Source organism: Microtus oregoni, unplaced genomic scaffold, assembly GCF_018167655.1.
Source record: "Microtus oregoni isolate MIOR12 unplaced genomic scaffold, Mior012 000006F_ref0000085, whole genome shotgun sequence".
NCBI lineage: Eukaryota > Metazoa > Chordata > Mammalia > Rodentia > Cricetidae > Microtus > Microtus oregoni.
The window spans coordinates 44,631,906-44,654,242 of NW_024543065.1; the positions used below are offsets into that span (position 1 = coordinate 44,631,906).

The 22,337-nt window shown below is 46.2% G+C and overlaps 1 protein-coding gene and 1 non-coding gene across 7 annotated transcripts in view; both read left to right on the forward strand.

Moving 5' to 3' along the window:
• The window catches only part of LOC121449102 (ubiquitin carboxyl-terminal hydrolase 29-like), a 207,715-nt gene that overhangs the window by 26,934 nt on the left and 158,444 nt on the right, over positions 1 to 22,337 (forward strand). The gene's annotated exons all lie outside the window — the stretch shown is intronic.
• LOC121450257 lies at positions 9,958 to 10,089 on the forward strand. Its single transcript, XR_005974582.1, has one exon. It is a non-coding gene; the product is annotated as a small nucleolar RNA SNORA40 (small nucleolar RNA).

The window sequence follows — 22,337 nt, forward strand, 5'->3', positions numbered from 1 at the left end:
TAGTAAACATTATTATCTCCAGCCATTTCCTTTTAAACAATATTTTTATTAAACCTTTGAGAATTTCATATATATGGATTTTGAATGTATTTACACCCTTCCCCTAATAATTATTTTTAAACAGTCTCACTCTGTAGTCATGGCTGTCCTGGAACTTGCTCTGTAGACCAGGCTGATCTCTCACTCACAGAGATCTGCCTGCCTCTGCCTCCCGAGTGCTGGGATTAAAGGTGTGTGCTACCATACCTGGTCTTCTTGTCATTTCTGCAGTTCTGGAAGTTAGCAGTAATTTTGCTTGGGGTTTCTTCCTTAAGTTTGTAAAGAGTTTGGCCATTTTTGGTTTTTCCAGAAATCTTGAGGAGGCTGGGAAGAGCCACCTCCTAGATGGCTCACCCTAGAGCTGGGGATTGGATGCCTGATGCTGGTGAGGCTGGCAAGAGGTTTTAGTTCCTCCCATCAGTCACTTTACTGGAGGTGATGGTTGCTGAGATGTCTTGGAGGGTGACTACTGCAGTCAGAAATGGCAAAGGGATGGACTTGGTGGTTCTTCTCCCAAGGCCAGCAAATTAGAACCCAGGTCAGTTCTGGAGGAATCATAAGAGTCAAGTTGAGCTTTCCTGGCCTCCTATGGGACTGGGAAATAATAAATTGACTTGAAATATACTTATCTGAGAAAAGGTCTCACCATGCATCCCTGACTGGCCTAGAACTTGCTATGTAGATCAAGATGACTTTGAACTCACAGAGCGCCAGATGACTCTGTCTCCTGAGTGCTAGGGTTAAAGATATGTGCCATGCTTCCTGGCTATGAACTTTGTTTTAAGCTACAAAAGTTATGGCAATTTGTTATACATCAATGGAACACTAATAGTGAATGATTGCCAGAATGGACCATGAAATCTATATTAGATAAAGAAAAATCAAGTCAAGGGTAATAGGATGAATGTATCAATAAAAGTGCAGATATGAATTGGGGGGAACCCTTGGGACAGGGGCTAATCATGGGAGCAAGCTCTGTTTGATATCAAGATTTCCAACATAATGTAATTTGTAACATGAGATGGTCCAGAATATTAATAGCTGGATGATAGGTGATAGCTACTCAGATGATAGATGCATATATGGATGGTGAATAAAGATAGATGGTAAGGAGTTATGTGGATGGTCGGTTGACAGACGGTTGGATTGGTAATTTCTACGTGAAAAATTAAAGATCCATAGATGTTAAGTGGTAGATAGAAGGTAGGATGGATTGATAGATGGAAGATGAATGATTGGTAGTAGATAAATGATAAATAGATGATAGATAGTAGATAGGTAAATGATTGATAGATGAAAGGTAGAGGGATATAAATTGATAGGTGGATAGATTGATGGTAGATACATGATAGGTAGTAGATAGATAATTGGATGATAGTGGATACATAGATGATGATATAGATTGGTAGACAGCTACATAATAGATAGAAAATAGATGAATGATAGTTAGTAGATAGATAGATGATAAATAGATGGTAGATAGATAGTAGATAGATAGATAGATAGATAGATAGATAGATAGAAGGACTGGTAGATAATAGCCAGCCAGGTAGATTGATAAATGGATAAATAGATAGATGATAGATGATGGCTTGCTAGATTATAGATAGTAGGTATATGGTAGATAGGTTGATAGATAGATAACAACAACAACAACACAAACCTTAAAAGAACTATCCCAGGACTGAGACTGACAGAGTTCTTACCCAGTGTGCACTAGACCCTGGGTTCAGCCCAAGCACCATACAGAGCTGCTGTGTAAGTGGTCACTCATAATCCCAGCATTAAGGAGTGAAGGCAGGAGAATCGGAGTCCAGATCATCCTCAGCTGTATGTAGAAAGCTCAAGGCCAGCCTGAATCCCTAAGAGCCTATCTCTAAAGTACGTAAATAAAATTGTGCAGGCCATTAAAAAAAAATGACATGAGCTAGAGTCATTTGGGAAGAGAAACCTCAATTAAGAAAATGTCCACATCAGATTGTCCTGTAGGAATGTCTGTGAAGGCATTTTCTTGATTGATGATTGATGTGGAAGGGCCCAACCCACTATTTATGGTGCCATCCCTGGGTAGGTGATCCAGGCTAAATAGCAAAGCAGACTGAGCAAGCAGGGCTCCTCCATGGCCTCTAACTCCGGTCCTGCCTCCAGGGTGCCTTAAGTTCCTGCCTTGCTTCCCTTCATGATGAATCTGAAATAGACTCGGTTTGGGGTCATGGTCTTTACTACAGCAATAGAAACCAAATAAGGATATACATAAATAAGCAAGAGGTCTTTGTTTAAAAAGGAAAAAAAAAAAGTAGTTACTCAGGTTTGGGAGATGGCTCAGTGGATAAAATGTTTGCCTTGCAAGCTTGTGGGCCCAATTTCAAACCCCAGCATCCACGTGAAAGTGCCGGACATTGGGCGATAGTACATGCTTTTTTTTTTTTTTTTTTTTTTTTTTCGAGACAGGGTTTCTCTGTGGCTTTGGAGCCTGTCCTGGAACTAGCTCTGTAGACCAGGCTGGTCTCGAACTCACAGAGATCCGCCTGCCTCTGCCTCCCGAGTGCTGGGATTAAAGGCGTGCGCCACCATCGCCCGGCTTTTAATCCCAGCACTTAGGAGGCAGAGGCAAGTAGATTTCTGTGAGTTCAAGGCCAGCCTGGTCTACAGAGTGAGTTCCAGGACAGTCAGGGCTACACAAAGAAACCTTGTCTGCAGGGTAGGGGTGGGAAGTGCTGGACAGCATAGTCCTGGAGGCTTGTAATGACAGTTCTCCATTCATGAAAACAGTAGTATCCCAGGGGGTGCCTTAGCTAGATTGGTGAGTTCCACGTAAAAGTGAAAAACACTATCTCAAAAAAAAAAAAAATGCATGACCCCTGAGGAATGATATTCAAGGTTGACCTCTGGTCTCTACACACATATGGACACATATGCACACAAATACACAGACATGCATACACACGAATATACGTACAACGCCACTGCCTTCATATTGTCTGATAATTGAAGTGATAATTTTAATCTTTTTCAACAATCTTCCACTATTTATTCCCGTCGACTGAATGTTTTCGGTCTTGATAATTGTGCAGGAGAAGGGAAACAGATAAAAGCACTTGCTGCCAAGCCTGAGGACCTGGGTGCATTCCCAGGATCCACGTGGCGTGTAGGAGAGAAGCTACTCGCAAAAGTTGTTTTCTGAACTCCTTAAGTGCACTGTGCCCCGCCCCCGATGAGACAAATAATGCAACGAAATGTTGCAATAGTTCTTTTTACCTTTACCAAAAAATAAAATAAAATAGTTAATAACAGCTGACTGGGAAGTAAGCATATCCATGATACCAAATTGTCCGCCATTCCTAGAGATGGCATCTCTAAATTGTCAGGCTGGAGTAGAGGCCATGCTGGTGAGGGAATGTATGGGGGCAGAGATGGGAACAGTAAAGCCACGTGGACTAAGAAAACTCGCCCAAGACAGTGGGGTTTCTGCTTCCTTCCTGGTGACCCTCACACTTAAAAACAAAAATTTTACGTGTCAACAGGCATTTACTCGAAAACCGGTGAAAAATGTAAATAACGTTCTCAAATGTTCACTTTTGATGAATGTGTTTTCATGGAGAAGAATGAGTGAAAAGATTTCAAATGTTTCCAGTTTATCCCTGGTTTGTCTGCTTGAGGGCACTTTTTTCCTTTCGTCTTCTTTGATATCTTCCCCCCTGTGATTTCCAACGCAGCTACAAAGAGCATGTGCTCCTTTTATCGTGAGAAGACTTTAAAGGAGATTCTTTGAAAGAGAGGACTGCAGGCGAGAGTAGAGTACCTCAGATGACGTAGGTGCCTCAAAGCCAGAGCAACTGTGGGGGCTTAAGTCTGGGCAGGGTTGCCTCAGCTCTTCTGCCTCTCAGCCTCTAGTTCTCCCCACCCCCACAGCTGTCATCTGATCCAAGGACACATCTGCTGGCTCAGCAAGCGGAGGAAACTCCGCGCGCCTCAGCCTCCTCTACTCTGGGAGAACCTTGCCCAGCCTCCGCCAACTGTTTCTAGCTAAACATGGTCTCAGTTTGAGCAGCAAGGGCTGCCTGTCATTCTGCTACCTGCTACAAGAAGTAGGAAACAGAGGGCCTACGATAGAACTCCATTGGACCTATGTCTTTCTTCACATAATTTTAACTTTTTTCACTTTTTTCACACGTGTGTGTATGTGGTGTGCGTGTGTGGGTATGTATGCGCATGAGCACAAATGTGTAAGCAATGTACACATTCATGAAGGCCCGAGGTTAGCACTGGTAAATCTCCCTCCATCGCGTGGGGAAATCTTCCTCCAACAGTCTTCTTCTGTATTTACTGAGGCAGAGTCTCTCAACGAAACCCAGAGCTCACTTATATGGCTAGGCTCCCTAGCCAGCCTGCTCCAGGGTTTCCAGTCCACCTTCTGAGGCTGAAATTACAGTGGCGGGGAGGGGAGGGCTTGGCTACCCAGCATTTACATAGGTTTTGGGGATCCCAACTAAAGTCCTCATAGTCTCATGGTAACCACTTAAATACCAGTCCTAAATCTTTAAACTTTTGACCATCTCGCCTTTCCCATTGCCCTCTCTTATTCCCCTCCCACTGCTGATGACACCCCCTTTTTTCCCCAGGGAGTCCCCTCCTACTTTCCTGACTCCGCTTCTGTGTTTGTGCAGGTAGCCACAGCTGCTGTGCGCCCATGATTTCATGCCATGTCCTGAAGATGGTGTTTCATGTTGCACCTCCCAACCCTACCATCAGCCTTACATCTTATACAGTAACTCAGTTGTCTCTGCACAGGTCTTTCCCATGCCTCCATGTCTCCATGGCTGTACCTGTGCGTTCCGGGTCACCCCTGTGTCTCCCTAAGTTACTCCCCGACCAGAGTGGGATTCTGATGAACTCAGTACTTGCAGCCTTGGGGTGATCTTTTCAAGAGAAAAGTCAGAGGGCATCGTCTCCTTGCTTGAAACTGGCCAAAGCCCATCAGGATGAAGACTGTGCCCCTTAAGTATTCATCCGACTTTCCAGTAGGCTACCAACCTTCCCCTTGTTCCTGCTTCCCTGGCGTCAGCATATTTGCCTCCTTAAGTCCCAGGGGAATGGGTGTCCATCTCACCAGCCCCTGCCTCATTACAGTGCTTCCTTCACAAGCATGAGAACCTGAATTGAATCCCCCACATCCATGGTTTTTGGTTTTGTTTGTTTTTGGTTTTTCGAGACAGGGTTTCTCTGTAGTTTTGGAGCCTGTCCTGGAACTAGCTCTGTAGACCAGGCCAGCCTCGAACTCACACACAAACAATCAAAAACAGGAGTGGCGCCGTGCTCTTGCAATCTCAGTGCTGGAAAGTTGGAAGAGTGGGGCTCCTTGGCCAGGCCAGTGAGAGATCCTGTCTTAAAGATAAAAGAAAAAAGATGAACAGTGGCTGCACTGAGATTTGCCCTTTGGCTTTCGCCTGCGCACAAGGGCATCCCCAGCTCCACCAGCCCCCTATGCACACAGAGAGATCATATCTTAAAGGAGATAATGCGTCCAGAGTCCTAGCAGAGGAATCTTCCGGGGTCTGTTTTGTAAGCAGAGTTCAAAGATTCTTGAATTCCAGACCCTATGCTTGGGCAACAGGAATTTGCAAAACAAGTTCTCTGTTGTCCACATCCAGCCCTTCCCGGATTGATAGAGACCCAAAAGAAATGAAAGCAGGGACTTGAAGAGATGCTCTCGTGCTTGTGCTCGTAGAGACATGGTTAGACATATGCTAATCAGAAGATACCCAAGTGTCCATCGATACATGGACGGATAAACAAAATGTGGCATGCCCATACAGTAGGCTACTCTGTGTGTGAAACTTGAGGACATTAAACTAAGTAGGAAAAAAAAAGGCCAGATATCAAAAAAGACAAATGCTAGATGATTCTAGTTATTTCTGGCAGTCAAATCTGTGGATCTAGAAATAAAGATGGCGGTTCCAGGTGTTCCTGAAGCAGCTGATGCTGCTACCTCCTCCTTCAACTGTTTATTTATTTATTGTTTACTCTGTGTGTGTGGCTTCATGCGTATGTCTTGGCACATATGTAGAGGTCAGAGGACAACTTTCACGAGTCGGCTCTCTTTACCATGTGGGTCCCAGGGATTGAACTCAGATCATGAGACTTGGTAGCAAGGTCCTCTCTACCATTTGAGTCACCTCACTGACCCCGCAGCCATTTTAGTTGGTTGGCGATGCTGCATCTTGGCCCCAGTTTGCATCTTTCTAATAATTAACGACATCAGATGCTTTTTCGTGGATTTGGTGGCCAGTTCATGTCTTTACAGACATAGTAATTTAAGCTCCTTTTCTTTTTTAAAAGATAAACCAGGTTGTTGTTTTTTAAGACAGACTTATTGTAAACGTTTTGGTTGCTGTCCATGTCTGTCATGCTGGGGACTGATCCCCAGGCCTCTGGAAGAGCAGCCAGTGTCTTAACTGCCAAGCCATCTCTCCAGCCACGTGATTTTCTTTAATTGTTGAGTTGTTGGAATTCCTCATATATGTTAACTTCTACACTTTGTTAGGTATTTTCACTCATTTTATAGATTGTCATTTTAAAACATTGTGTGTGTGTGTGAGAGAGAGAGAGAGAGAGAGAGAGAGACAGAGAGAGAGACAGAGAGAGACAGAGAGACATACTGGAGCTTGGCCATTGCACATGTGTGGAGGTCAGAGGACTGCCTTTGGGATATCTTTCTTTCCTTCCACCACGTGGGCAGAGCTCAGGTTGTCAGGCTCAGAGCAAAGAACCCATCTGAGCCATCTCTCCTGCCCACCCACTAGACTGCTTTTGTGGTCTGTCAATCATTGCATCTTCTGGACATGGAACTTTTAAGTTGGGTATGATTCTCTTGGTCTATTTTCACATTTCTTCCCTGTATTTTTGATGACATGTCTGAGCATGGCTTTGACTAACCCCATTCATTTTTAAAATTTTCTGCTTTATGTAGTACTGGGGAATTGAACCCAGGACCTTGTGTACGCTAGGTGAGTGTTCTATCAATCAAGCTACAGGCTCAGATCCCTATTTACTTTTAAAATGTTCTTGCTTCTGTCACCAGAGTATCTGGTTCCCAACTCTATTCTCCCCAGGTAAAGAAAAGCCTGATCAGTCTATGGTGATGTGAGGTCATTGAGATGGGGTCTCACCAAGTCACCCAGGCAGGTTTGGAACTCACTATGTAGCCCCGGCTGCCCTGTATCTCACAGTCCTCCTACCCAGCCCTCAGAGTGCTGGGGTTACAGGCCTGCACGACCACACCCAGGTGGCAGAGCCATGACTCCGTGTATTCTCTGAACCTTGGCTATAAACTGTGCCTGGCCACAGGCCTGCAGAATTCTTGTTCAGTGACCGAGTGCTCTATTGCTGCCATGGGACAAGGTTTGACTTAGAGTTAACAACTGGCGGTCCCTGGGCAGTGCCTCAGGTTCTTCTAGTGAATTCTACGAAGGGAGAGATGAGGGCTTCAGGAGAGCAGCCACTTGCCATCCCATAATATGGCGGAAGGGATGAGTTGAAGTTGTTGATGTCCTCAGAGGGCTTTTCACTGGAGTAGGGACTAGCGAATCTTTGTGCTCTTCATAGGATGGAGGCTTTTGAAGGATGCCAAGCACAGCCAGAGCGAGGTGAAGGAGTTCTTGGTTCCCTTTCCACTCCCTCTGCTGCAGCAGGGGGCATGTTTTGAGGGTCAGTTCCTAAGAAGAGGATGGGAGTGGAACCCTCACCCTCAGCTATCAATATCTACATGAATATGGACGTATAATTGGGGTCCACTGCAGGATACTGTCAAACGTTTTTGGCTTTGTCAGACTTCCATGGAGTTCCAGAAACCTCTGGGATGGTCCATGTACTTTTGTGTAAAATCTTGCATTAGCAAGAACCTACAGCCCATACCTGTCATATCTGATTGCCTTCCTTGTCTCACCTGGTGATGTCTCAACACCCTGCCCTGTGTTCAGCAAGATAGCTGGGTCAGAGTAGAGACAGTCCAGCTCCTTCCTGTTGTTTCCATGGGACCGTTTGCTATCCATGGACTTGCATCCCAAGTCTTGCCCCGAACCCCCATTTAAAAAGAAACAAACAAAAAACAAAACAGCAAACAGGGACAGTGAGGTGGTTCACCTGGGTAAAAGTCTTTGTGGCCAAGCATGAAGACTTTGGTTTGGTCCTCGGGCCTGATCATTCCTTCTATCATGAAAGGATAGAACTGACTCCTGCAAGTTGTCCTTTGACCTCCACAAGAGCCCATACCCCTTCACACAAAAAAATTAACTGATGTCAATTTTTATAAAATCCATTATCAACATCCTTATATCTACTGGGACAGTTCTCAATAAAATTTTTCTTACAGCGTCCCTAACAATTTAATGTTGGTTTTGTTTCTTTACCAGTATTGAAATTTAGTTTTTTTTTTTTTCTCTTCCCTAGCCAGACAGCAGCATTCGCTAGACTGTCTGGATGTAGAAATATGGTTCTTGGGTGGCAGGCACGGGACTTAACTCCCCCTCCTCTTCTGCTGGGGTCAGGGAAATGAGCCTTCTTCCTGGCCCTTGCTTGGGGCCTCCAGCCGGCAGCTGGAGGGATTAAGGAAAAGAGGCTCCTGGCGTCCCTGAGTCTGGAGTGGCAGCCCGGGATGTCCCAGGAGAGTGGAGTGGGCCAGAGGTCTGGAGGCTCCCAAATCAATCAGAGGTCTGAAGGTCACTGAATGGCGACCTTTGATTCAGGAGCCTGGTAGCCCTGAGGCTTGCACAGCCTCAGAAGGGGTGAAGGGAAAAGGCAGATGTTTGAACCCAGTGCTTTTCCCAGAGAGGTATCCTGTGCACACAGTCCTTCTCAACACCTTACAAAAAGAGCTGCCCCATCTCATCAGCACTGTATTCTGGGGGCCTCAGAGAAGGTTCTGGCATCCCTCAGATAGCCTCTTTTATGGAAGCATCTAGCAGCCTCGGGTACAGATATTGTAAGGTAGAAAGTATCAAGAAGTGAAAACTGCTCTCAGTTGCTTCCGAGGCTCAGCTATTTTAATACATAAGATAACGAGGGACATATGGCAGGGCCAGCAGTCCAGCGTAACAGGAAAGGTGTTTGCCCTCAAGCCTGATTGCCTGAATTCAAGCCCCAGGATCTGCGTATGGAGGTTAGAGGACAGTGTCCAGAAGTTAGTGGTCCTCTGCCATGAGCGTCCTGGGGATTCTTGGGGTCTCAGACAGGGCACCGAGTGCCTTCATTCTCAGGCTCTCTCTCATCCCTTTATCTTTACTGTGCTGCGTTAGTTTGTTTGCTTGTTTTTTGAAATCGCATCTAGAGAAGAGAACAAACTCCCGAAAGCTGTCCTTCGACTGTCACAAAAGCGCTCTGGCCTGTGCACTCACACACACACACACATACACACACATAATATATAAATGCAATTTTTTAAAAAAAATGTCAAGGAGCACATTGGAAATAATGGCTTCTATTGTCCTGAGCGTTTATGAGGAGAACCAGCTGTTTCCAGTTTTGACTGAAAGGCGCCTGTTTATCCAGCCAGTACTCAATAGAGTGTTCAGTGTGCTGCCAATCAGTTGCTTCTCTGCTAATTTAGCCCCACTAACTTTAGTACACCGCCCCAGGTGAAATGGAGGTGATGTCATAAGTGATGGGCAATCTACAATAAGATCATTATGCTGTACATTCTAAGATGTTGTTGCTGGGCTGGCAAGATGGTCAGTTAGGAAAAGTGCTCACCACGCCGGAAACTGCTCATGTACTGTCTGAGTCGATAGACAGCCCCCTGGCTCTTCCAAGCCAAGCCTTTTTATCTACATCCGGGACCTTCTAACAGCACCTTACTAGGCAAGAGCTGCTTGGCTCCTCTGAGGTCCAAGACCCATTCTGTGCTCAAGAGTATTGTTCTGTTGCACCCGTGTGTGCTTTTGTTGACTTGGCTGATGCAGCAGACACAAGAAAACAGGGGCAGAAGTAAACCTTCATTTGCAACCCAGAACTCACTGTTCAGTGTGAGTTTTGATGTATGTGAGAAGGGATATGATACCCAGGGTTGCTCAGTGATAATGATATTGGAGGCTGGTTCCAAGAATGGTCAGTTGATCATTTAAATGCACAGGTGATGTTCACACACTCAAGGAGTGTTGGGTCAACATTCTAATTTTCATGCTATAGACTGATTCTTTCCCTTTGTTGTGCTACACACTGTAGTACATCCCTTTACTTATTAAGTTTGTGTGTGCACATGTGCTTGGGTGGAAGTCAGAAGACAGCAGACGGCTTGCTGGAGCTGGTTCTCCCTCTCCACCAGATGAACAGCCCATTCATCCGTCAGTAGTGGCGGCAAGCCCCTTTACCCACTGAGCCATCTTCCCCCTCTTTTTCCTTTAGCTTTGTTGTTATGGTAGTGGTGATTTGTGTGTGTGTGGGGGGGGGGAGGGTTGTTTTAGTTTTTGTTTTCTGAGGCAGTGCCTTGTTATGTAGTTCCAGCTAGCCTGGAACTCACAAGGTAACCTAGGCTGGTATCCTGAACCCTCAATCTTCCTGTTACTCCTTCCCAAATGCTGAGATGAGTGTCTGTGTCACAGCAAGCTTTGACTTGCTTTCAAATGCACAAATGAACATTTCAATGCTGTATTGGCAAGTTTCAGTTGAGTGACATTGCCAGTCTGGGGAACTTGGGAGCTGGTTGCCAGGCCTGGTCTCTCTATGCTTCGTTACTGGCTTGCTCTCTTAGGATTCAAGCTGTAGGCCTTCTGTATGACTCAGCTATACCACTCTGTGCAGATACTTACCCAAAGGATTTCAGACCCATATATCACATAGATTCTTGCACATCAAGACTTTTCACAATAGTTAAGATGTGGAACCAGCCTATGTGTCCATCATCAGAGGAATGGATATAGAAAATGAATATGTGGGTTAAGCTAGCTATCCATCTGTCTGTGCGTCCATCTATCTATCTATAATCTATGCATATATATATATATATATACATGTGAATTATTTTCCATATAGAAAATAGTTATGTTAATTGTAGGAAAGTAGTATACTTTCGAAACAGTATTTTTTTTAACTTAGTTTTTAGTTAGTATACAAAACATTAGGTTTCATTATGGATTTTTCAAACACAATTTGTTTCTGTTAGCCTCCTCCCCAACTCTCCTGCCCATCCCCCATCTTCTCTTGTATTCTTCCACCCCCAAATCCTCAACTCCTCTTTTTCCTCCCTCCTGGTCTCTGTTCTAATCCTGTAGCCTATAGCCACATTCACACCCTATGTACACAGATAACCATCTCAAGCCATCATCCTCATACGGGATGAACCGGAGATAGTTATATTAAACAAGTTAAGCCAGGCTCAGAAAGACTGGTATGTTTCTCTCACATGCGGTGCCTGGGTTTTACAAAGATCCCTAATAATAGTGTGTGTATTCATGTAACATGAAGCGAGGTTATGGGGACAAAAGGGACTAATCTAGAGGGGTGAGAAAAGGGGCGGATGTAGGAGAATGTGTTCAACATACGTTTTATACTTGCATGAAAAACATTAAAATAAAGAAAATTTAAAAACAGACTACTCACTGAACTCTTGAGCAGGGGACATGCCAACATACATTCCCTTAATGTTTGCTGAAAAGGCTTTCTCTCCTAGGCCTGGGAGCTATTGCCACCACAAATCTATTTCAATTGGGATTTTTAAAGGTGCAATTATTTGTTTACGTATCCGTGTGCTGTGTATTTGTGCATGCATACAGGGGTGTATGTGTGCCTGTGCCACAGCACTCATGCACTTTTAGGAGTCCTTTCTCTCCTTCCACCATATAGATCTCAGGGACCAAACTCCAGGCCTTAGGCTTGGTGAGAGTAAAGCACCTTGACTCTCTTACTGGCTCCGTCTTCCCGGTTTCCATAGTACATATTTTTGATGCTTTTTCCCCCCTTTTGATTCATATAAGTTTATCTATAATACTGAAAGTGTCAGTTTGTGAAATTCCATGCAAAGTGTCCAGGAAAGACAGAGATAATACATGGGAGAGCGAAAGACTTAAAGACAGACCCATCTCAAATACGCCACGTTGGTCTGTCTGCTGTTTCAGGCTGAAACCGCCTAAGGAACTGTAGCCACAGGAAGGGCCATTCAGCCGGCCTCTCCCAGGAGCACAGGCCATAAAGATCCTTTCACACACCAAGACTGAGAGGGAGCCTTGATCACCACAAGCCAGTGACTGGGGCTGCCTGAACCTGTGTAAACACTCTGAAGTAGCCCTTATCTCCCCTCGGCCTGACGGCCCCATATATCTCCTAGCGACAGCCTGCAGTTTACTCCCTCAGTCAGAGACCCATCTGTCTTGTCAGGGTATTTTATTTTATTTTTTTAATAATAGCCACAGAAACTAAAGTAAAAACATGGCCCTGGTAGAATCCGGAGCCGAATGCTGCTTCCACCACAAGCCCTGCACCAAGAGCCTTGTGGTACCCATCCCCGAGAAGAAGCTAGCCGATTTCCATCTTTCACGGGGGGAAGGAAGTTTACATCAAAGAGGGTATAGGGATATCTCTGGCCACAAGTCCTGCTCCCCACTCGCTCTTTTACCTCACACTGGGGGGATTCAGGAAGGCTGGCTTTAGACCCCCAACATATTCCTCAGAAGGGACCCTCCTCAACTCTGCACATGGAGCTGGTTTCTTCTTCAGAGTTGCCACTGTGTTGTCCCTCAAGGACACTGGGCCCCGAATCTCCTCAGTGCCCCCACCATGCTGTTGTCTATCTGTCTGTCTGCTGTGTTGCTACTGCCTTCTTCCAATAAACTTTGGAGCCCCCCACAATTATTGTCAGTGTCCCCTTAAGACCTTGCAAACCCCAGTAAGCAAAGTAGCTTTAAGTCAGAGGTTTCGGCCCAGGTAGGGCCCTGGTGACCTTAGCTGAATCATGTGTTCTATGACCATCCCATTCCTAGATTCAGCTAAGGGCTCAGCTCAGCTCCACTGAGCCTTAGAAAACGAGAGCCGGGGAAGAAACTACCTCAGAGGAAAGCCACTAAGTGTTTGGCAGGAGGAGAGGCCATATGGTGTGGGCTACATCGTAGCTGTTGTAAGGAAGGCCTGCTGGGATATTCAGATGGTGAGCTACTCCCATCGGCTCAATTCAGACCCGTCACCGTGTTTTCCCTCTCCGCTCTGATATTTTTGGTGGCACGGCAAATATTTTCTGCCTGCCTCTTTCTATGAAAGCCTCAGTGAAAGTGGGAGGCGAGTCACAGCTTGTACTTATTTCGGCTTTCCAAACGCGTGGCGCGGTCTTGTGTACTCCGCATCAACTCTCCTACTCGGTCCTCGTCACCCATCCCGGAACATCCTTTCCATGTTTAGTAGTATCCTCATTTCACCCACGTCGACGCCGAGGAACAGAAGGTACATAACATGCCCAGGCACACCGCTAGTCGCCTGCAGGCCTGGAATTCGAGCGGAGGCCTGGAAGCTGCAGAGTTGCCATCCTTAGCTGACACCTGTTGGGTTATGTCTCTGAAACCCGATTCGTTTCAGCAGCTTTCCCATGCAGCCTGACGTCACTAGGCAGCCATGTCCCCTCATGAGTGAATGGCGTCTCAAATGGCAGCCACCCGTGCATTAAAATCAATTTGTTCAGTACATAGGAAACGCTGCGCAGGAATGTATGTCCCTCACGGCAGGTGGTCACGAAGGGCTCCCCATTGTAAAATGAATGGCCCCAGTTGATTTCCCTGCAAGCTTCACCCCGCAGTGGAAGGTTTTCAGTTAACACACATGGCCACTGCATGGAAACCCAGGGGCCCCCGGCTTGGCTGGGAGACCTCAGGATGACAGAGTTCTTAAACCAGTTTCAGCAAGGGGTGGGTCGTGGGGAGAATTTCTTGGCTCCAGGAACTGGCTGTCAGGGAGGAGAGGGGTGTAGCTGTCCTGGAGTGATGGAATGCAGCCAGCAGCTGTCTCTCCTCCATTTGAGCCTGTACACTGGCAGGGTACTGTCACGCAGAGCTTCCCCATGACATCAGAGTGGTACTATTCTCAGGTCATTTATCTGTGTGGGAAGGGCTGGCTTCCCTCGCGCCTAGAATACCCTTTGCTGGCCTGCTGTGGGTCATGCATTCCCAAGCCATGGCTGGTCATCTGTGATGGGGATACAGGTGGGAGAGAAGTGGTCTCCGCAACTCAGGATGACGGCTAGTTTCTCCAAAGATTCAACAACATAGATGGAGCACTAAAATCAACATACCATTCATTGCTTACACCCATATTCAAGAGCGGCCCTCAGTTTCTCAGAATCAGAGCAGCCATTTCTTCCCTGAACAGTAGCAAATGCAGAGACTCCTAACTGCCCGAGAGGCAAAAACTAAGAGAGGAATGTGAACCTAGCCCTAGACAGGTGACGTCCACCACCCTCTCTAAGGCTCAGTGAGCATCTGAGCTGAAAGATAAGCATAAAAGGCTGTGGAATGGCATCCTCTAGACTCCCCACAGCCACTGTGAGCATTAACTCACAGCGCCTGTGGTTACCTGGGCTGGACCCCCAAAGACCAGCTCTGTCAACCATCAGTCATGAAACGGGGAGCTCCTCCCCTTTATGTCTGAACAATTTACTGGGGGAGACGGGGAGAGCTGTCTCTAGTGGTTTTTCCTCTGCTGAGCCAATCAGTCTCGAATACATAGCTCGAAAACCATATTCTTACAGATAGCTCTATTTAATCTTGATGGGTCACGAAACAACATAAATAGATGTGAACATGAGAGATTTGTGGGGATGGAGCAGGGTGGATGGGCTTGGTAGAAAGGTTGGAGTCAAGGGTAGTTAGCATGCTCTACATACGTGTTCAAAATTTTTGTTTGTTTATTTTTTTAAACAGTAAAATCAACCTTAGTCACAAACTCTCTCTTTCTCTCTCTCTCTCTTTTTTTTTTCCCGAGATAGGGTTTCTCTGTGTAGCTTTGGAGCCTGTCCTGGAACTAGCTCTGTAGACCAGGCTAGCCTCTGACTCACAGGAATCCACCTGCCTCTGCCTCCCAAATGCTGGAATTAAAGGCGTGCGCCACCACTACCTGGCCAAAATCTTATCCTTGAGGGGGGTTTAGAAACCTCCTGGAGGATCAGAGGCAAAGATATCAAAATTTATTCTACCTAATGTGTGTAAGCTACAGTGATGGTTGTGAGCCATGACCACAGAGGAAGCCACGAAAAGCTATACATGCACACTAAACTTGACCATGGTGGTCCTGGTCCATTTTACATGGATGTAGTGATATGAGCTTTTGCTTAACCAGTGTTTACTCTTTAAAAAAAGATACCACATTTATTTATTTTGTGTTTATGTATCTCGATCCACACACACCACCGGACACCTGTGAAGGTCATAGGAAGACTTATAGGAGTCAGTTCTTTTTTCACCATGTTTTACTGGGATCCGAACTCAGGTCATCAGGCTTGGTGCTGGGAACCGAACTCAGGTCATCAGGCTTGGTGCTGGGAACCGAACTCAGGTCATCAGGCTTGGTGCTGGGAACCGAACTCAGGTCATCAGGCTTGGTGCTGGGAACCAAACTCAGGTCATCAGGCTTGGTGCTGGGAACCGAACTTAGGTCATCAGGCTTGGCAGCAAAAGTCTACCTACCGAGCTGTCTCATCAGCTGCCTGTGTCTATTCTTTCAAAGACCCACAAAATCACCTTGTGCTTTTGAAGACACCCCTGATTTTCCCCAACCCTCTCTCTAGGATATATGTAGTTTCTCTTCTCAGCTCCTGTGACTTCTATTTGACCATCAGAAGTCACCATAACTGGTTTGGAGGTGGCACACGTGACCTAGTTTGAGCCAATAAAAAACATCCCTAGGAGAATTCTGTTGAATGTGCTGGGCAGAGTTCCTGACAGAGAATCAGAGTCTAGAGATGGCCAACTAGAGATCTCTGCGAAAGTTATTGAAGAGTCCACAAGCAGCTGTATCTGATGCCAACCGCCTTTGGGCTTCTCCATTGTCCGGTTCAGTAGTCTCTCTCTGGGTGTCTCTGTCTCTCTCTCCATCTCTATCTCTCTTTCCCTCATCTGTGCGCATGTTTGTGTGCACAGCACGTGTGTGTGTCTCCTGAAGGTTTGTGTTTTGGCAGTGTGTCTTTTCTGAGCTTGAAGAATACGAGGGGAAGATTAAGCAAACTAGCAGTGCAATGAAGAGTTCACAACGGAGCGGACTAGCCGTGTCGTGGGGAAGATGTGCCATTGTAAAATGGTATTGAATAGATCTGTAGAATTGGAAGACATGGGGGCTGGTGAGATTTCTCAGTGGGTAAAGGTGCTTGCTGCCGAGAAGGACAACCTGAGTTCAATCCCCAGGACCCATGTGGTGGAAGGCGAGAACCGATTCCTGCAAGTTTTTCTCTGACATCCACAACCACCCTGTGGTACACATACTCTTTTGTGCACAAATAAATAAACAAACAAATGTAAAAATGAAAGAGCAGAAAACAGGGAAGAAGGAGACACATTTATGAGTAAACATCTATCTCTATAGGACATACATTGTCTCTGGATATGAGAAAGGGAGAAGAGGAAAGTGGCTTGGATATTTCATGTCTGAGGGGTCCAAGGGTTCAAGACAGGAATTTTATTTGTAATGTCTATTTCATGTATCAGTGAAAGAAAACTTGAATTAAAACAAGGGAGATTGTAGCTGTTCAATATCAGAGTCGCAAATGATGTGATCTTATTTTTCAGTCCCTGGGAGCTGTTAACTTCTAGTCCAGCCCAATTCTGTCCAAGAGGTCTCATCTCTAAGAAGCAAAGATGGCTACTGGCGTCATTGGGAATGGGTGCCGCCAGCTAAATTGTCCCAGGGGAAGCGGTGACTCTATTACAATGTAATTCCACAAATGCCCCAAGCCCTTTGATGAGTCAGTTCCTGAGATACTTATTGGCCAGCCCTGGAACAGACTTCATTCCTGCCTGGAATTCCTAGATTGTCATCTCTACCTTAACTGTAGGACTCGAGAGTAGAGTTGACCTGCTTCCCTGTGTAAAACAGAAAATGTCCGAATAAGGGGAGAGAAGATGTTAGAAAGGGTGAGTCACCAACGGCCTCCCTCAGCACATACAAGTTCATCTGTGGAGTTAGTTACTTATTTACATTCATTTACTGTAGTTTATTATTCATTGTATATGTCTGGGTACCCATTCACATGGCAGGCATGAGGAGGTCAGAGGACAACTCAGTTGGAGTCTGTTCTCTTCTACCATGTGGGGCCTTGGGATCAAACTCAGGTTGTTAGGACTGTCAGGCAACAGGTGCCCTTACCCACTGAGCCATCTTACTGGTCCATATTTATTATCCACTCTCTGTCATGTGTGTGTGTATGCATATGCACACGGATGCTGTGCCCAGGACAGTGGAAACCAGAGGACAACTTACAGTTGATCCTTCCCTGCTACCATGTGTATCCTGGAGCTCAAACTCAAGTCCTCCTAAATGTCTTTGTTTGCTGGTCCCCATCTTGTTTTAGAGGTTGTGTTCGACAGGGTCTCTCACTTTATAACCCACAGTGGCCTCAAACCCACTGTGATGACCCTCCTAGATGACCCTACTGAAGGATGGGTATGTCCCACCATGTGTAACCTGAAGAGTGTATTTTATAGGGAACATACAGAATGTGTGAGGGGAGGCTAGAAATGACTTCAGAGAGCCCAGGAACACCCTGTCTGGGCCGGTAAGCAGGGCTCGGAGGCTTGGATTTGGCCACTTGTCAGGTGGCATAGTTGGGAAATACATCTTCAAGTAGATGACACTGAGTTCCACCCATGCAGGATGAGCAGGAAGAAGCCTTCCTCTGAGGCCAGGATGGTTTGGAGGAAGGAATTATTTTCTTGTGATGAGCAAAAGACAGAGCGTGATGAAGGATACTGGGCAGACAGGAAGTAGGGCCATGGAGGACTGATGAACTGCTTGCTAAGGATTAGCATAGGAATCCAGGGCAATGCCTTACTTGGAATTGCGAGTGTCACTGAGGCATGCTGAAGAGAAGATCTAGCTCTAACCTCTGTTCTGAGGCAGAGTGCTTGGTAGAACCCAACAAGATAGATCTGATCACACTTGTTTTGTTTATTTTTGAGAAAGGGTTTCACTGTGTAACAACCTTAGCTGTTCTGGAACTAGCTCTTGTAGACCAGGCTGGCCTCTAACTCACAGAGATCCGCTTGCCTCTGCCTCCTGAGTGCTGGGATTAAAGGCATGTGCCACTACCACATGGCTTTTTTTAAAAAATAATTTATGTTTATGTGCATTGGTGTTTAGCCTGCATGTAGTTTGCTTAGGAGTGTCAGATCTTGGAGTAACAGACAGTTGTGAGCTGCCATGTAGGTGCTGGGAATTGAACCTGGGTCCTCTGGAAGAGCAGTCAGTGCTCTTAATCTCTAAGCCATCTTTCCAGCCCTGATCACCCTTAGTTTATGGGATGGTGAGATGGCTCAGGGAATAAAGCCTTTGCTGTGCACACTTGATGACTTGAGGTCTATTCCTGGATCCAAAGCAAAGGTGGAAGGAGAGGACAGACTGCCCAAAGTTGTCTCATGCCACCATGTGCGGGCTGCGGCATTCATGCACACAGTAATAATAATGCATTACAAACCAAAAAGAACCCCAAGGCTGCAAAACTATAGAGAGTCTGAGATAGGATAGGTCTGGCTATGAAGGCCTTCTTATGAAGGCCAAGTCTCAGAGATGCTAACTTTATTTCTGCATCTCGTGGAGTCTATAGGCTCTGTCATTAGGTCACATCCTGGTCAGCCCATTCTGCAGAGAAAGAATCTGAGGCCCCTTGCAGATCAGATCACCTGGCTTATGTATTACCTGAGCCTGAAATCCCCAAGATGAAGGGGTTAAGCCTTCCAGCCCATTCGTCGCTGGAAACTCAGTTTGAATCCCACCCTGGAATTTTCCTCTGAGCTACGAGGCCAGGCGAGCTGCCAAGTCATATATACATTGCAGGGTAGCCAGGCAACTCCGTGCTTTTTCTGGGAAGGAACACAATGTGGTCACTGTTTCTGCAGTCGCCAGGTTCCAGATGGGAGAAAGACTTTAATCCCCAGCTTCAAGGCTGTTTGGCAAAACTCACTCTGAAGCCCCTGCCTGGGCTGGTGTTTGTTTGCTGTGACCCTCCTGTGCTGCCATTTTGTGACATGCTGTTTCTGATGTTTGAAAATTCAATCCTTGAGATCCAGGGAGGGAGCTCGGTCAGGGAAACACTTGGGGTACAACATGAGCACTTGAGTTCGGATCTCCGGTCTCCATGTAAAGAGCAAAGCACTGCAGTTCAGGTCTGTAGCCCCAGCACCGGGAGGCAGAGAGCATAAAAGCTGAGCTCCCGATTCAGCGAGGGACCCTGTCTCAAAAACTAAGATGGAGAGGGAGATAACTGATAGTGACTTCCGACCTCCACAGGCACACACGCTTGATCCTTACAAGCTGGTTTCAGTGACACAAGAGGCAGAAGCTGGGGATGAAATAGGACAGTGCCCTACCTTACTGTGAAAAGACATGGCAGGGCTAGGGAGGTGCCTGAGAGCTTGCTATGTGAGATCAAAGACCAGAACTTGGATCCCCATGCGGGGTGGGTGTGACAGCTGGCCTGTAAATCCAGACTCAGAAGGTGGAGCAAGCTGGCTAGTAACTCTAGCAATGTTGGTGAGCTCTGGGTTTGACTGAGAGCCCCTGACTCAATGACTAAGGTGGGAGATGAGCTCTGGGTTTGGCTGAGAGCCCCTGATTCAATGATTAAGGTGAAATATGAATGAATGATGACTCCTAATATCAGCAGAGGCCTCCACATGCATGCACAGCCACATATATGCACCCTCACATGTGTGCCCACACATATGCCAACATGCACCACACATACACACACACACACACACACACACACTTTTAAACAATGTATAAATAATACAATACAGCTTAACATTTCATGATCCCCCAAATTAAGATGGCAGCAAAGGCTGGGGGTGTGAGGGTGGCATATGAGTCCACCTCATAGACAGAGAGAAGGGACACTAAGGGCGGCACCTCACACACACACATCAGCAAAGGGTTAGATAAATAAGATGTCATTTGCATGTAAACAAGATTATCACTCAGTCTTACAAAGAAGGGCAATTCTGACACATGCTACAATATGGATGGAACTTGAAGACATTTTGCTCCATGAAATGAGCCAGACACAAAAGGACACCCATTGTATGATTCCATTTTCAGAAGGTTCCCAAAGATTCAGCTGCCCAAGGATAGAAAGTGACATGGTGGCTTGCCAGGCGGCTGATGGAGGTGCTGTTCAGTCAAGTCATAGTTTTGTCGTTTTATACTGAGTCTCACGTGGCCCAGGGGGATCTCAAACTCTTGATCCTCCTGCCTCTAGCTCCCCAGTGTCGAGACAACAGGCATGTGCCACCTCGCCTGACTTATGTGATACTGTGTATGGACCGCAGGGTTGCCTGTGTGTGCCGCAAGAGTTTCAGTTTTGTAAAATGAAAAGGGTCCTAGAGATGGATGTTGGTGATGTCTGCACACTTATGTGTATGCGCACGATGCCACTGAGCTAAGATGATGAAAATGGGGGGAGTTCTTGCTGATGAGATGGCCCAGCCAATGACAGTGATGACCTATGTTCCATCCTTGGGACTAAATGGTGGGAGGAGAGCAAATGTGCCCTCTTAGCCAGTTCAGGGTGGTGAGGTTGACAAACACCCAGGCCCCTTCACCGCAGTCTGTCAAGGCGATGAGCATGGCCTCCAGTCTCAGACACCTCCATCTTTGTGTTTCTCGCCTTTCCTCTTGCACCACCCCACACTTCGCACATCTGCTCTGACGTTACATTTGGGCTTGTTATTGGTGGTGGTAGTTCTTTAAACTTTATTTATTTGTTTGTTTGTTTGGTTTTTTTTTTTTTGAAGCCTGGTTTCTCTGTGTAACAGCGCTGACTGGCTGTCCTGGAACTCACTCTGTAGGCCAGGCTGGCCTCAAACTCATAGAGATCTTCTGCCTCTGCCTCCCCAGTGCTGGGATTAAAGGCGTGTGCACCACACTTGGCTACATTTAGTTTTAATATCCAGAATTTTACATACTTGAAAGTGTTTAGCATGATCTCTTTCTCCTTCCTCCAGCTTCCTCCATTCTGTTTATTTTGTTTCAAATCCAGTCGCCCCTTCATCTTTGTGACTCCCTGGGGCTCCTTTATGTAGCTGCACCACAGTGGGTTTCTCCCCTACATGTGGACTTCTGGATTGATTCTAGGTTTTGCTATTATGTACAAAGCTGATATGAATATTCATGCGTGTGTGTGTGTGTGTGTGTGTGTGTGTGTGTAAACGTGTTTCCATCTTAGGCAAATATCTGGCTGTGAAGTATCTGGAAGATGTGGGGTGTGTGCCGACATCCTCTTTCATGGTTCGGGAACAGGGGTTTGCTTTGGAAGGCAGTGCTCTGAATAATATTTTAACATAAGCATAGTATCAATCGTACATTCATTTGTTGTTTACCTGAAATTCAAATTGAACTGGGTGTTCTGTATTTTTGTTTGCTAAGTCTGGCGAATTGATCCCTGCTTGCCTGTCTGAGGTGTGTGCTCCAATAACAACTATGTGGGTTCTTTATGAACCCCACCGCCCATCTTACACTTCCTTATTTTTTTTATCAGTTTATCTATGGGGGGTGGACACATGCCACGGTGTATGTGTGGAGGTCGGAGGATGAATCATGTCTCTCCTTCCCACCAGAGTTGGTGGCCAGCATTCAGTTGCTGAGCCGTCTCCCCAGGTACACCCACATTTGAGCTTCAGGCCTTACCCCGGGCTCTAACACTTCACCTACTGTCTTTGAGACAAGGTTGCTTCTTAGAACCTTGTATAATTTTCCAACTCCTTTCCTCATTTCCTGCCCCTCTGCCCTCTGCTCCCCAGTAAATGTCAGGAATTTTGATAGCTTGCTCAGTGTTTACCCCCAAGATTTAGATCACCCCCAGTTGCGTTTGTAGACCCTCACATGCTATTCTAAAAGAAAAAAATTAAACCCCCCACTTCCTCTGGCTACACTGAATCCCACGGCTTTTGCTGAGACTTTTAAACCAAGGACAAACAGCCCAGCCAAGACCAAGAGCCTACGTGTGCACGTGTATCCAGGCAGCTGCATCCAAGGACATGATTAGCTGCTAAGCCCCCTCTGGATTGAAGCATCCCTTGTTCAGCACATTCTCTTCCCAGCAAAGAGGCTGGAGGCCCAACGGT